Genomic DNA, 14,248 nt, shown 5'->3' with positions numbered 1-14,248 from the left:
AATTCTGCATGTAAAGAATTTTTAGCTCCAAAATTTTCAAAGAAACCGAATACCATTGTGCCTCTATGATCATGTACAATTCTGCCACTTGTAGCATTCTAACAATTTTTAAAGCCACCATCAACATTCAACTCAAACTCACCTGTTAATGGTTTATGCCAAGAAAAAATTTTTGGAGGCGAAGGTGTGTCCTTATGAAATTTTGGTCCCCACTCTTGAGCTATCTGAGTATCTCCTCACCACTACCATTTCTGTAACTGCTTCCCAAGGAAAAGCTGGTGTATAAGTTTCAAAGTTCACCACACTACTCTATTAGAATACATGCCAAGGTTCCTATGCTTTGCATCATTACGTTCCACCCACAAGAACCATAAAATAAATAAAGGCATTAAAGTGTTGATGTGGCCATGCTTAGAATAATCACCAGAGTACACCCATGCACATATAATCTGATTAATATTGCTAGGATTAATAACATAGATTTAGAAGAATTTCATAAAATAATTCCAAACTTGCTTAGCTATCGGGCTATCCCACATGACATGCATAAGTGATTCCTCCGAGTTACAACATTTGCAACGAGAAGTAAGTTGGAATCCTTTCGTTTTCAATTTCAACTCCACAGGGATCCAATCATTCAATAATCTCCATAAAAAAAAAAAGAAGTAGTTAGTGGGAAACTTTTATGCCAGATATAACTGAAAGTAGGATTAACTAATTGTCGTTGTCAGATTAATTCCCAAGCACTCTTTGTAGAGAGGTTACCATACGAGGTGGGAACCCAATATGCCATATCCACATTAGATGTGTCAATAGGAATTTTTAAAATTTCAATCACAATCTCCTCAGGCAATACAGCTTTTAATTTGTCAACATCCCAAGTATTATTTGAAAAGAAATAACAAATTGAAGAGGAAAATGAGGCACGAAAATTTACCAAAGGCTCCTCACCCATCCAATAATCATGCCAAAAAAAACAACTTGCCCTGTCCAATCTGCTATCTCATGTTTTGTTCTATAACTGCACAATAAGCGATCATGCATTTCCAAGTTTGGGAGTCATGGAGTTTTGGTTGAACATACCTTGGAATCCGACCACCACATATTTAGCCTTTATAAATCGTGTCCACAAGCTGTTTCAGGTCTGAAATCTCCACCAAAGTTTCATACTGAAGGCCTCAAAAACATCACCTAAACCACGGATATCTAAACCACCTTCTGAAGATGGAAATGCAATCTTAGGCCATGAAGCCCAGTGAATTTTCCTAGAGTCTGACGAACCTTCCCATAAAAAACTATTAAGTAATCTATTAATTCTTTCAATGACATTGATAGGAGGTTTCAAAACTTGTAACAAACAAATGGGCAGAGAAGATAATACACTTCTTAGCAATGTTATCCGGCCACCTGGGGATAGGATTTTGTTTTCCCATCCTATAATACGCCTCTGTATCTTTGCTACAATGTCATCAAATAGAATTACTTTTTTCGAGCCTTTGTAAAGAAGAGCTCCCAAGTATGTGATAAGCAAGCACCTATAAGAGAAACCGATAGTTTGAAAGATTATCTGCCTCCAAGAGTTTGTAATATTTTTGTGAGTAATAAAGCAACTCTTTTGATTATTTATTCGTTGCCCTAAGATCTCCTCATACTTCTGCAAAAAGGCCAATATTTTTTGCAAAGCGGATTTCAAACCATTAGCAAAAATAATAACATCATCTGCAAAAGCCAGATGGCTCACGACCATTGAACAACTAGAAAAATAGTGTGTAAAAGGATATTGGTCAAATAAAACATTCAAGCCTCTAGACAAATATTCGGCTGCTAAGATGAACAATTGAGGGGAGATGGAATTGCCCTATCGTAATCTTCACTCTGATTTAAAATACCCCACTGTACGACCATTTAAAAGTAAAGAGAAACAATAGTTGGAAATGCATCGTTGAATCATTCCAATCCATAAGGAATTAAAATGAAACTGCTGCAGCATCCTATAGAGAAAATTCCAATCAAGACGATCATATGCCTTCATCATATCTAGCTTTAAGGCCACATTTCCACCTCTAACTTTCTGGTTAATTTTCCGTATTAACTCTTGTGCAAGCAATATATTATCACTAATCAGTCTACCGCCAACAAAACCACTTGATTTTCTGTGATAATAGAATGACGGATCTCAGCTAGCCAGTTAGCCAAAATCTTTGTAATTATTTTGTTCAAAACATTACAGAGACTTATTAGCCTGAAATCACTCAACTTTGAGGCATTATTATTCTTAGGCAATTTAACTAGTGTAATAAAAGTGACTCCCCTTGGGAAGGTCGCACCTTGGAAAAAATCCACCACTGCCTCCCATAGGTCATTTACAATAATATCCCAACATTGTTGGTAAAAAAATGATGAGAAGCCATCAAGGCCAACAACACTGTCTTTATCAATATCAAAGACTGCTTTTATCTCTTGCATAGAAGGCATTGCACATAAATTAATGTTATCAAATTCTTAAATGATGGAGGGAATAAAGAGCTCTGAAACTGGTGATATCACACTATTCTGCTTTCATGAGTGAAGAGAAGAAATCCACTGCAAAATTCTACAATAAATCCAGGACCTCTATCCAGCTTTCATCTGGCTCTTGAATTTTAAAAATATGACTTCAAATTCTCTTTTTTTGCACTCTCATATGAAAGAACTTGGTATTTTGCTCACCCTCCACCGCCCATTTAATACCATATTTTTGTTTCCAGAATGCTTCCTCGATGCTGAGATATTGATTTAGCTGAGTGTAAGATTTATTCATATTAATCCTATTCGCAATTGATTGCTTCTGTTGAAAAATTATCTCACATTCTTCTACTCACTTTTTTGCCACCCTCAAATTATGAAAGATATCACCAAAAACTGTTTTGTTCCACCATTTGAGGTTCTGCTTTAATCTCATTTACTTTCCTTAAAAAGCCTTTAACCTAGTGCCATTGAAATGAAGGTTCCAATTTGTTTCCACAATTTCTTTAAAGTCATGATGAAGCACCCAAGCATGCAAGAATTGAAATGAAGAAGGAGCTTTTGCATGGGATTTGGAGTAAGAGATTAACAAGGAGTTGTGGTCTGATCCATCCTTGTTCAAATGTTGGATTTTGGTAATAGAGAAGCAATCCGCCCGTTGATGATTATAAACCACTCTAACTGGTCTTTGAAACATATGGGAGTTTGTTTAGGTAAATGGATTTTGTCACGACTCGGAACCTCCCTCAGGCTCATGACAATCGCCGCGACATTCCGATTGACACTCATTATCCGGAATGCCAACCAGAACCCCGCAAGGCTTACATATCAGTTTCTTTCCTTTCCTGTGAGCAATCGTTGTTAAATATCGAGTTTTTAGGGAATATACATTATTTTAGATAAAAAACAATCAAAATAAAATTTTTGCCACACAGGGGTATTTTGGTCATTTTTTCTCAAAAATTTTGAAACTGGCTAAAACGTAATATACAAGTACAAAACACATAATTCATATTCAAAATGAGTTTAAAAGTCTAAAATCTTCATTTAAAACGAAATTACGGTTATTTGAATATAATAAGAAAATAAAAGAAATATTAAGGGAAATATTCTATTTTTTTATAAAACAATATTTATAGAGTTATACGTGAATAATTTTTATAGCGTAAAAGCTAAATAAATTTATGCATACTAAAATACAGTAAGCCAAAATATTTAATTTAATTTACAATAACAAGAGGGCCCCTGAATAAATAAAAGTAAAGAGGACTGTGAACCTACGGTTTGGAAAATGCAGATCCAATGGTAGTCCTTGATGAGATCAGTTATCTACAGTCTATACTGAACCTGCAATGGGTGGAAAGGAGGGTGGTGAGATTATAAAATCCCAATGAGTAAACAGACATTATCATAAATATCTAAAGGCGAGTAAAATGGAAGTAAGTTTAAAGAACAAATTTCAACCCATTTCATAATGTTTTCAATTTATTTCTTAAACCATAAAATATTTGTAATTTACTAAAACAGTTATTAAGGCTTATGTCTTTTATTAAAACAAGGCTCAAGCCAAAACTAATCCTCGGGGATACCTTGGCCGAGGCATCTAACCGAGTTCGCCAAGGGTGTTAAAATATTCACACGTGAAACACATTTTTATTTTTAAAACAAGCCATCCCTTGGCATTGGCCGAGTTACACATTCACGTGGGGGTTCGACGTGAAGTGAGCTCTAATACTACCCTAGGAGTTATCCTCCTCGCCTTTACAACCGGAATAACTATATAACTGGGTTTACCGTGCCCCTCTAATAGGCAGTCCACGGAAACCTGTCACTGCAGTGACTAACCCACCAATTTTAATAAAATTTTGACAGTATAACGTGGCTTTTATTTATTTATCCAGCCTGCATAGTAAAAACAACTTACATAAATTTCCTAATGCACTCACAAAATATAGCCACATATACTCATCTCTCATAAGCCATTCCTAGGAAAATATATATTTTTCAAGTCAATTTGCAGCCTACAATTACTCAATTTCATAATCAATACAATATATTTTTATTTGTCACATTTATTCCTAAAACATCAAAAATCCCGTTTTAATCTCGTTTTCATTTCATAAAATACATAAAGGGCATTTAAAAATAAACTCTAGTTAATTTACAATAATAATAAGTTTACTCACAGTTTGTACAAACTAAAAGCTTTCTAAGCGCCCCGATCATTACTCGTCGGGTACGACTTCCTTACATTTTCTGGAAGGCTCTCCTCCTAGACATATTGCAAAAATTTACACAATTCATCACATTAATGCTAAATCACTATATATTTGACTTAAATCCTATACTAATGCATGGTATGAAATGCAATAGCCAAAAATGGCTTAAACGCGGTATTAACCTATTTTTGGCACTTTACCCGATAAATTGCTAACGCGCTCCATTTTAGCTCTAAATTGTCCCATTTTCTCTCCAACATTTCTAACCATTAATTATCAGCCAATATCCCTCTAAAATCACCAAAATCAGCTCACTCTCTTTCTTGGAAAATTTGGCCAAAAATGGGACATTAACTCGGTTAATTTTCTACTTTGTTTTTCTATCACGTTTAATCGTTTTTCATCATTTCCTCTTCATTTCCCGTAGAATAAAATCAATTCATCATCATTGTACAGCATTGAGCATCCAGCCAAGAGTGGGCATTGTGAAAATTTCATGCTTTCTTGCCCAATTTAATTTCTATACACATTTAACTAACTAAAACTATCAATTTAACTAAAAATCAAAACCTAAAAATTCCAAAATTTCCCCCCTTGAATTTCAGCCAGCACATGGTGTCACTCTTTGATCTCTCTCCTCAAGCATGCCCAATGGAAATAAAGGCATAGGAAAGGTAGAAATCAAGCTAAAATCGAAAAATCTTACCGTTAGACGAGTAAACGGACGAAATTCGCGATTTTCCCTTTGAATTCTCTTGTTTCTCTTTGGTTTTTCTTTTTTTTTCTTCCTTTCCTCCCTATTTCCTCTCTTGTTCTTCCTTATGGCCGGCCAGCACTTAAAATGGGGTTTAAATAGGCTGCCTTTTCATTAAAATAATATTATATCATTAAAAAAAATGCCACGTGTCACTCTCCCATTGGCCCATTTTTAAAATTTAATCCATTTGTTTCCAAATTTTTACCATACACTTGTCCCATATATTCATAGCTTAGATAAAATTCTCAGACTTATCCAAAGTCTCGGTGGAGTAATTTTTTAAATTTACACTTTTGCCCCCGTAAAAGTGAAAAATTACATTTTTGCCCAAAAAACTGAAAAATTGCCCATAGACATATTTTTCATCCCTTATACTCATACCATTCTCCAATTTATCAATTTTGATCTAAATTCTCTCAAAATATCAAATTTTATCCTCAGGTGGCAAAATTACGATTTTTGCCCCTACACTCTAGAAATCATCAGAATTAAATTTTTTCACTTCTTATCATTAAATTATACTCCAAATAGTTAATCTTGGTCAAAAATTTCACTCCATGATCAAATTATTATCTTAGGTGGCAAAATGACGATTTTTGCCCCTAAACATCAAAATTTTCGATTTTACCCCAAATGAACCCTCGAACTCTGAATAATCATTTTTAGTCATTCCTTGACTATAAAATATTAAATTTCATCCTACAATTCCTATTTGAACTAGTTCGAGGTTAAATCAATTTAAGTGTACCGTTAGGTACAATATCGGGTTTCGTCTATTCTTAGGTGCTTTTCTAGCGTAATAACATGCTACTCAGTGCATGTATGTCATGACATGTGTTTATAGGGTCAGGTTTTACAGATTTCCTTCAAAACCACCATCCATCAAGCCACAATCTAACAACGGTACATAAAAATCTTCCATTGAGCTTCCATGCAGAACGGCTCCATATAACCGTTCCTCCCCCCCCCCCCCCCCCCCAGCAATGGCTTATGAAGAGTTGCAGACAAACTTCACAAGCAGTCCCAAAGGGGTATTCTCTCAAACCTTGTGCATTTAGCATAGACAAAGGATGCGAAAATAGGAAATTCTAGCCAAGGTACAAAGAATTTAACATGTAAACACTGATAATGGTCTAATAACACCTCATAGTTTAAATAAAAAGAATAGAACAGCCAGATTTTTGTGAGCAATTGGCAACAACTTTCTCAAATCCCAGTTTCCTTCTAAAAAATTTTGCTTTGCTAAAATCTACCATGGGCTCCAGTATAACCAAAATTTTATTTTATGCATAAGCTACAATTTCTTAATTCTTCTTTGAATGACTGTACTTGAGATACCTCTCACGTTCCATACTAGGGCACTAATCACGGAAAAGTATGTGCTAGAAAGCATGAAAAGACAAAATCTTCTTACATTCCATCTTCATCCTTACTAACTTCTACTTCATCCGAGGAACGATTGGCACTAGGTATAATTGAAAAATTACTCTCATATTTGCTCTTATGTATGGTCATAATGTGAACCTCTATGTCTTTCTGGCTCAAGTTAGCATGGGAAGGAATAGAACTTAGCTTTTTATTGAAACCACACTAACTTGGTTCTCTATCTATCACGGGGAAATTCTCATCACTACCTTCTAACCTTTCACCTAGGTATCCCAATTGTGCTGCTGACTACTCATTTAACTGTTCCCTTGGTCATTCATTCTTGTTTTCTTTCTACTTTCTCAACTTAACGTTTGGTTGGTGTTTGTTGACTTGCTTCTGTTCATCTAGGTGCACTTCTGTTTCTGCATGGTTCCTTACATGGGGATGGACAGTGCTGAGTTCATTGATAACACCGAGTTGACTCACTTCAATGCCCAGCGCATGAACATTTATGCCACTGCTTTCCACCATTCTAGCACCTTGGCTTATGCGGTCCAATCTCCATTTTTGTCCTTCCGGCTGAATGCCCTCTTCCGGTAGTTGCAGATCACCACCTTGAACATCGATATAGATAATCTGTCCATTGGTTGTTTCCTTTTCTTCTTTCTAGCCTTCCTAATTGTCACATTACTTGCATTTTCAACCGCTCATTGGACAAAATCATGATCCTCAACATTTTCAATACTTAACAAATTGTCATAATCGATCATCCCACTCTCCTTAACTCATGCCTTTGTAAACCCTCGGGGAACGAGACTACCATCTTTCAGTGCTTTCAATGCCTTGAGTCTAACTTAGACACCCATCAACTCTCTCGACTCATCACAGATCTCCTGTATCTTGTGTTTATCATTTGGATCCCGTTTTAGTACCTGGTTTTCGCCGATTGAAACTAGTTGTAGTGGCGCATGTGGGAATTTATTTGGCCTGTTCAGGCTTGGCTGTTCGTTGCTATGAATCTCCCTATCAACAGATCTCATCGATCCGGTGGTCCCATGCTCTAGTTGAATGGCTTGTGGTGGTTGAAAAGAATTTTTTGGTATCAAGTTGGCATTGTTCACCCTCTTTGTTTTCCCTTGTTTTACAAGATCTATCTGCCGATCTTCCTTTATTGTTCTAAACATCCCAAAACTATTCGTAAGCTTCACCAGATCATCTCCACTTCCTTCCGAAATGATTTCCATTCCCTGTGAATCCTTGGCCCCACTTTTATTGGCCTTTTCTATCACAAACCATTTCAAACTCTGTTATGGTGGCTCCGTTCGAACCAAATCTTTTCTTTTTCTGCCCTTAGTCATCGGATCTCTTTTTTCTTTGCTTTCCATCCTTTTTCCATCATCAAACGTAGGCCTTTTACACCTTAGGGACTTTGGTTTTGTTTTGCCCAATTTCTCCATCTTGTGCCCCATCACCAAGCATTTTGAAACATTATGCCCCAGATGGCAACGATGGGTGTAGTATTCTAAAAGCTTTACAAACTCCACTTTTTGTGGAAAACCACTAGTGATGTTCCCTATTAGTCTGTCCCTAGTCACGATCCAAACCTAGTCAAGCAGTGGCTGTTGGCAATCGTACTCGACACAGACCCAAGCCACACTTAGCCTTGTACCATTCACGATGGCTTCATCTACGAACAATAACCTACCCACCAACTTCGCAGTCATCAACAGCGTTGATTTCTCATATAAATAGGCATGTAGATTAGGGAACGAAATCCATACCAGAATTAGAGAATACTCTTTTTTTGGTTGAAACTTCGGAGTCCATTTAAAGATTCTTATTTTTTAATTTACGATAAACCATGCCTGTCGCATCCAAACTGATTCAAGTCATGTTAGTTAGAGATATGGATCAGAATATGTTTGTAGTCTAGCCAACGAATCTTATAGGCACTAACTAGTTCAATGCCTTTGAAGGCAGTCGGATCTCATTCAATCGAGGCATGCGGGAAAACTTTCCAACCATTGTGTGCTTGAACGGTTGGGCTAGGGCAACAATCTCATCTTCAAAGAAAGACATAGCTGGTCGGTCTTTGTACCAAAAGGGTTCACAAGTAAGGGAGATTATGGGAGGTTTCTTGCCTGCCGTAGTTATCAAAAAAGATTTCCTTTGAGTTCGGGGAGACACAAGGGCTGGTTTTTTCCTTGTGTGTCATGCGACTATACATGGGAAAGTGACAGCACTCGATTTTTAGCTACTATGGGGTTTGGGTGGCCTCCAGTTGCTTGGGGAAGGAAGTGGCAACAGACAAGAGGGTGGTAGGAGGGGTTCGGTGGCCTACTAGCCACCATACTGTGAGGGTGAGGGAGTGAGGGAAAGTCTTGAAAGTTGAGAGTGTTTTCTAGATTTTTTTTAGTTTAGGGTTTTACTCTTATTCATATGTTGATTTGTATATTTATTTATTTGGTTTATTCTAGTCCTAGTAATAGTTATATCATCTATATTCAAAATTATTTAATCATAATTTTTATTTGTTAAGTTTTAGGTTGATTAGAATTCTAATATATATATGATTAGGATTTTTGTTTGTGTACAACCTCGAATAGTTGTATAACTTTTAACTTCTTATTTCACGTTAAGTTGTAATCTCATTTCACTTTCGACTTTTATATTATAAAAGTGAATTTCTAGGTTTTATAAAAGTGAGTAGTATTTTAGGAGTCGTAAAAAAGAAACACCTTATAACTCTATTTTTTTGCTTTAGGTGGAGTTAAAGTGGGTGTGGATGAGTGTTCTTGTAAGGCTTTTAAGAGAAGGTGTATGAGGGTCTTTGGTTTGGTTTGGGAAACCATAGAAGGAGATTTTATTGCACTTTAATTTCTCAATAGTAAAAGAATTATTTCACTTCGTGGATGCAGACAAAAGCCGAACCATATAAATTCTTGTATTTTTTTTGTTTGTTTAATTTCTCTAGGTTTTATCCTTGTTTGTTCTTGAGTAATTTTTATAATAAACTGATATCACAACTTCAATTTCAATAAATCTAACTTCAATAAAGATATCAAAGGTTACTAGTTTTACAAATTTCTCAATTGAGAAGTTTGATGGGAAAATTAGCTTTACATAGTAGCATTAAAAAGTGAAAGATCTCCTTGTGCAACAAAGTTTGATGCACCATTTAGTAAGGAAAGAGAAAGGGTAACAAGATGGCATGAAGGATGTTAAATGGGTAGAGTTGAAGGAAAGGTGTGTTAGCATTATTTGGCTTTGCATTAGAGATAACGTGTTTAACTATGTTATTGATACGAAATCCATTCCAAATTTGTGTTAAAAGTTGAAGAATATTTTTTAGCAAAAAATCTTTCCAATAAGTTGTAGCTTAGGTAAAAATTGTATTGCTTGAAGATAGAGGAGAATAGTAACCTTATGAAGCATATGAATGAATTCAATGGTATCATTGATCAGTTAAAGAGGGTTGACATTGTGAAACCCTAACTTTTCATTAAGTAGAATTTGGTAATTTTTCAAATAATATGATAAGCTATGTTATGTATGTTGGGAATTTAAAACATACTAAGGTAGATCATGTATAGGAGATCAGATCTTTGTGTATAGATGTGTTTGTGTAAACCATGGATTCTAAAAATTTTCGTTTAAGGAAGAAAGCAATCTAAATACACAAGTGGAATTCACAGATCATACTTCTAGTAAATCATGTAATCACATTCATAAAAATCCAGAACCTATAAAGAATGATGAACATACCTTTCTTGGATACCATTCCTCAAATTCGGTTCATACTAACAAATAAATATGATGATTTTTTCTCATTGATCCCATTCAACTAGGCATAATAGTAAACATAAGAATTGTACCCCTATTTCTTAGCTTTCCAATGCCTCTAAAATCACATTGTTTAGACCTCCAAAGCGAAAGTTTTTTGCAAATTACCGAAACAGATCTTTCCTTTACAAGATTCTCGATTTTTGACTCCTAGTGAATTGTAATAATTTCACCACCACACTAAAAATTGATTTCTCAACCAAACAAACTTACCACTTATTCTTCAAAAATGGTTTTCAACTTGAACCTTGAGTGGACAAGGTATGGAATGCAAGATTACAAAATGGTTGCTTATGTTGTCTCTTTTTTTCTTCCTAAAATTTATGGTGAGTTTTCTATTTGATAGGACTCAAGAAAATGGATAAAAGATGGGTGAGTAGAAGAGAGGTGCAACCAAGTAATGGAGGATGGGGAGAGACAGACAACCTTGGTTGCAAGAGATATAGACGGCTACGTTATCTTCACCTTTTTAATTAAACTTCTCATCCTTTTAACTATAAAAAAATAGACTTTTTTTGATAGAATTTTTCGTAGAAGATAGTCAAGTTCTGTTGGAAAATGCTTTTTTCTGATAGATTTTTGACGAAATTTTTAATTGAAAATTTCATCTATAAAAGTATTGTTGGAAATACATTTTGTCAGAAATTCATCGAAACTCCATCGGAGAATTTCAACAAAAGTTTTTGTTGAAAATATACATAAATTCGTCGAAAAAGAGTTAAATTTTGATATATTATTTTAAAAAAATCCACTGGAAAATGCAAAAATTCCAACGAAAGTTTCCGTTGGAGCGTTCGACAAAAGTTTCCGTTGGAAATTAATGACAGATTTCCAATAAAATTTTTCGTTGGAATTTACCAACATAGTTTTCCATTGAAAACGCTCTACCAATGAAAAATTCTATAGAAATCCCCAAAAACGTAAATTTTGTTATTAAAATAATCATATAATTACAAATTAATAAAATAATCTATGCAGCTTTCAATTAACATGCAATTAAAATACTTAATTCAAAGTCGAGTTGGCATAATTAAAAGTCATTACAAACACACAATATGCAAATATAAAAGTAAAGTTAAATGTGCTATTGTATGCCCTATTAAAAAAAGTATCTATGTCAAATTCGAAAAATAGGCTATTATCATGAATGTCACCTTACTTGTTAGAATCTAAACTTGAAGTACTCACATGGCCTTTTTTTGAATGCTTCCTTGTCATCATTGCTTTCATACTTGCCATAAATTCATTTATGGCTTCAAAATGTTGTGTCATTTGCTCAAGCATCTGACTCATGTCATTTAAGAGAATTTCCACTTTTTCTTCCCATCTAATGTCAGGACCAGTGCAAGGGCTAGCTACTGACTCAAATATTGCTGCAACAATAAGAATAGTTGTAGCAAGCCTCAGAGAACCAAACCCATACACATGACTGCGTGTAGTCGTCATCCTTCTAATTGCTTCAGTCCAAGCATGCAGATCAAATTATGGCTATGAGGATGAATCTTCACTGTACTTTTGTGATAATGAAGCAGCATATGTTTCCTACAAATAAAAAAAGTGAAAAGAATTAATATATAATTTTATTGTTAACTTTGGAGTAAAAATCAATTAATTTTTTATGTACACTAATAATTTTAGACTTATAGTCTATAAAATCACCATGACCTCTTAAACGTTTATGGGTACGATTGAATACTTCCACAAAGTTAACATCTCGATTCATAATATTTGCCTGCATTCATTTAAAACTAAACCTAATCATAATGCGCATATTTTACATAACATGTAAAGCATATTAGAATATGCTTTAGTAGTAGTATGTAAAGCACAACAAATAAATATCAATTCATACCATCCTTTTTGCATAAACAAGGAATGGAACTGAACCACTAGTGTCACGACCCAAAACTCCCCATCGAGCCTGTGACAACCGCAGCGAGGCCTCGACAGACATTCTTCACCCCGAATGCCAATCGAAACCCCGCAAGGCTTAGCATCAACTTCCGCATCTCCCCGATGAGCAACAATTATTAAATATCGCGTTTAAATAAATCATAAGTCATTTTCAAATAAGAATAATAAAATATTAATTTTTTTTGGCTCATAGGGCCATTTTCGTAATTTTTCGTCAAAAATCTCAAAACTTGCTAAAAATGTAGTAGGTAAGCAGAAAATATATATTTAATGATTTAAAAACAATTAAGTATCTAACACGTTCATTTGAAAGCAAATTGTTGACAACTAGTACTATTCAAAAATAATAAATAAAATATTCTATTTTCTCATAAAATAAATTTTTATAGAAATATTCGTAAATAATTTTTCGCACATGAAAGTATAGTAAAAATTGTATGAATAGAAATACAGATAACCAAAATATAAGTTTTGATCTGCAATGACATGTGGGCTCCAATTGACCAAGATGATGTAAGACTATGAACTCTTACTTTCTATAATGCAGTTTCGAGCTTAGTTCTCGTCCTACTCGACTATCTACAAACTGTCCTGAGCCTGAAAAATGTATAGGAAGAAGGGGTGAGATTTTATAATCTCAGTGAGTAAACAGATACCATCTAAAGTATCTAAAGCCGAGTAAATGGAGACAATTAAAATAAGTCATCATACTGTAATTTCATTACCTTTAAGTTCATTTCAACCAAATAAAATCAATCCATATAAATCGAGTAATCAACTTGGCTTATGAATTTCTTAAAACTTTGGCTCCTGCAAAAACTCATACTCGGTGATACCTTGCACAGGGCATCCAACCGAGTCCGCCAAGGCTGTTAAAATTTTGTATACACTTAAAATATATTTTAGTTTAAGAAAAATATAGCCGTTCCTTGGCGTTGGCTGAGTTCCCCTTCACGTGGTGGTTTGGCGTGAAGTGAACCCTAAGCTTTACCCTAGGAGATACCCTACGCGCCTCTCCGTTCGAGGTAATAATATAATGGAGTTTACCGTGCCCCTCTAATAGGTTGATCCACGGAACCCCCTCTGCAGTAAATAATTAATATATAATCCACCAATCAATAAAATTCATTCTAGCATGACATGGCAATTTATCGCAACCTAGCCTCTCAAGGCTGAATACACAGTATAAATAATTCTAACACCAAAATCAGTTTAGCCATTCATGCTCATTTAATATCATAAGCCATTCAATTTAAAACCATAATTTACAACACAAGCAGGCAGTCTCCAATTACTCTATTTTCAAAACCAGTATTCGATTTCCTAGAAAATTTATAAAATCATTTTATAAAATCACAATTTCTCTTAAAACATAGCAATTTACCATTTAAACCCATTTTTCATAAAATCACACAATTGTATAAAACTACTCTAGATAATTAAGATGATAATAAGTTCACTCACAGTATTAGGAGTAGAAATACTCATATCTTCCGCCCTCGGGTGCAGTCTCTTACCCGAAACAATTAACTCTCCACCTATCCATAATCTATGACACAAAATTCAATAAATTGTGTCAATTTATCATAAATTATTTCAGGCTCTTATCCATGCGTATGCACTAGACAGGATTTGAAATGTT

At 34.7% G+C, this 14,248-nt stretch overlaps 1 long non-coding RNA gene across 1 annotated transcript; it reads right to left on the bottom strand.

The window, feature by feature from the left end:
• Positions 1 to 12,023: 12,023 nt before the first annotated feature.
• LOC148764665 (uncharacterized) lies at positions 12,024 to 12,651 on the bottom strand. Its single transcript, XR_016025203.1, has 2 exons — positions 12,545 to 12,651; positions 12,024 to 12,234 (listed from the first exon to the last, which is right to left on the bottom strand). It is a non-coding gene; the product is annotated as an uncharacterized LOC148764665 (long non-coding RNA).
• Between the last annotated feature and the right edge of the window lie 1,597 nt (positions 12,652 to 14,248).

This window comes from Theobroma cacao, chromosome 1 (genome assembly GCF_053813885.1).
Source record: "Theobroma cacao isolate CCN51 chromosome 1, ASM5381388v1, whole genome shotgun sequence".
Lineage (NCBI taxonomy): Eukaryota > Viridiplantae > Streptophyta > Magnoliopsida > Malvales > Malvaceae > Theobroma > Theobroma cacao.
The sequence above is the reverse complement of the archived record's forward strand: the minus strand, read 5'-3'. Positions and strand labels throughout refer to the sequence as shown.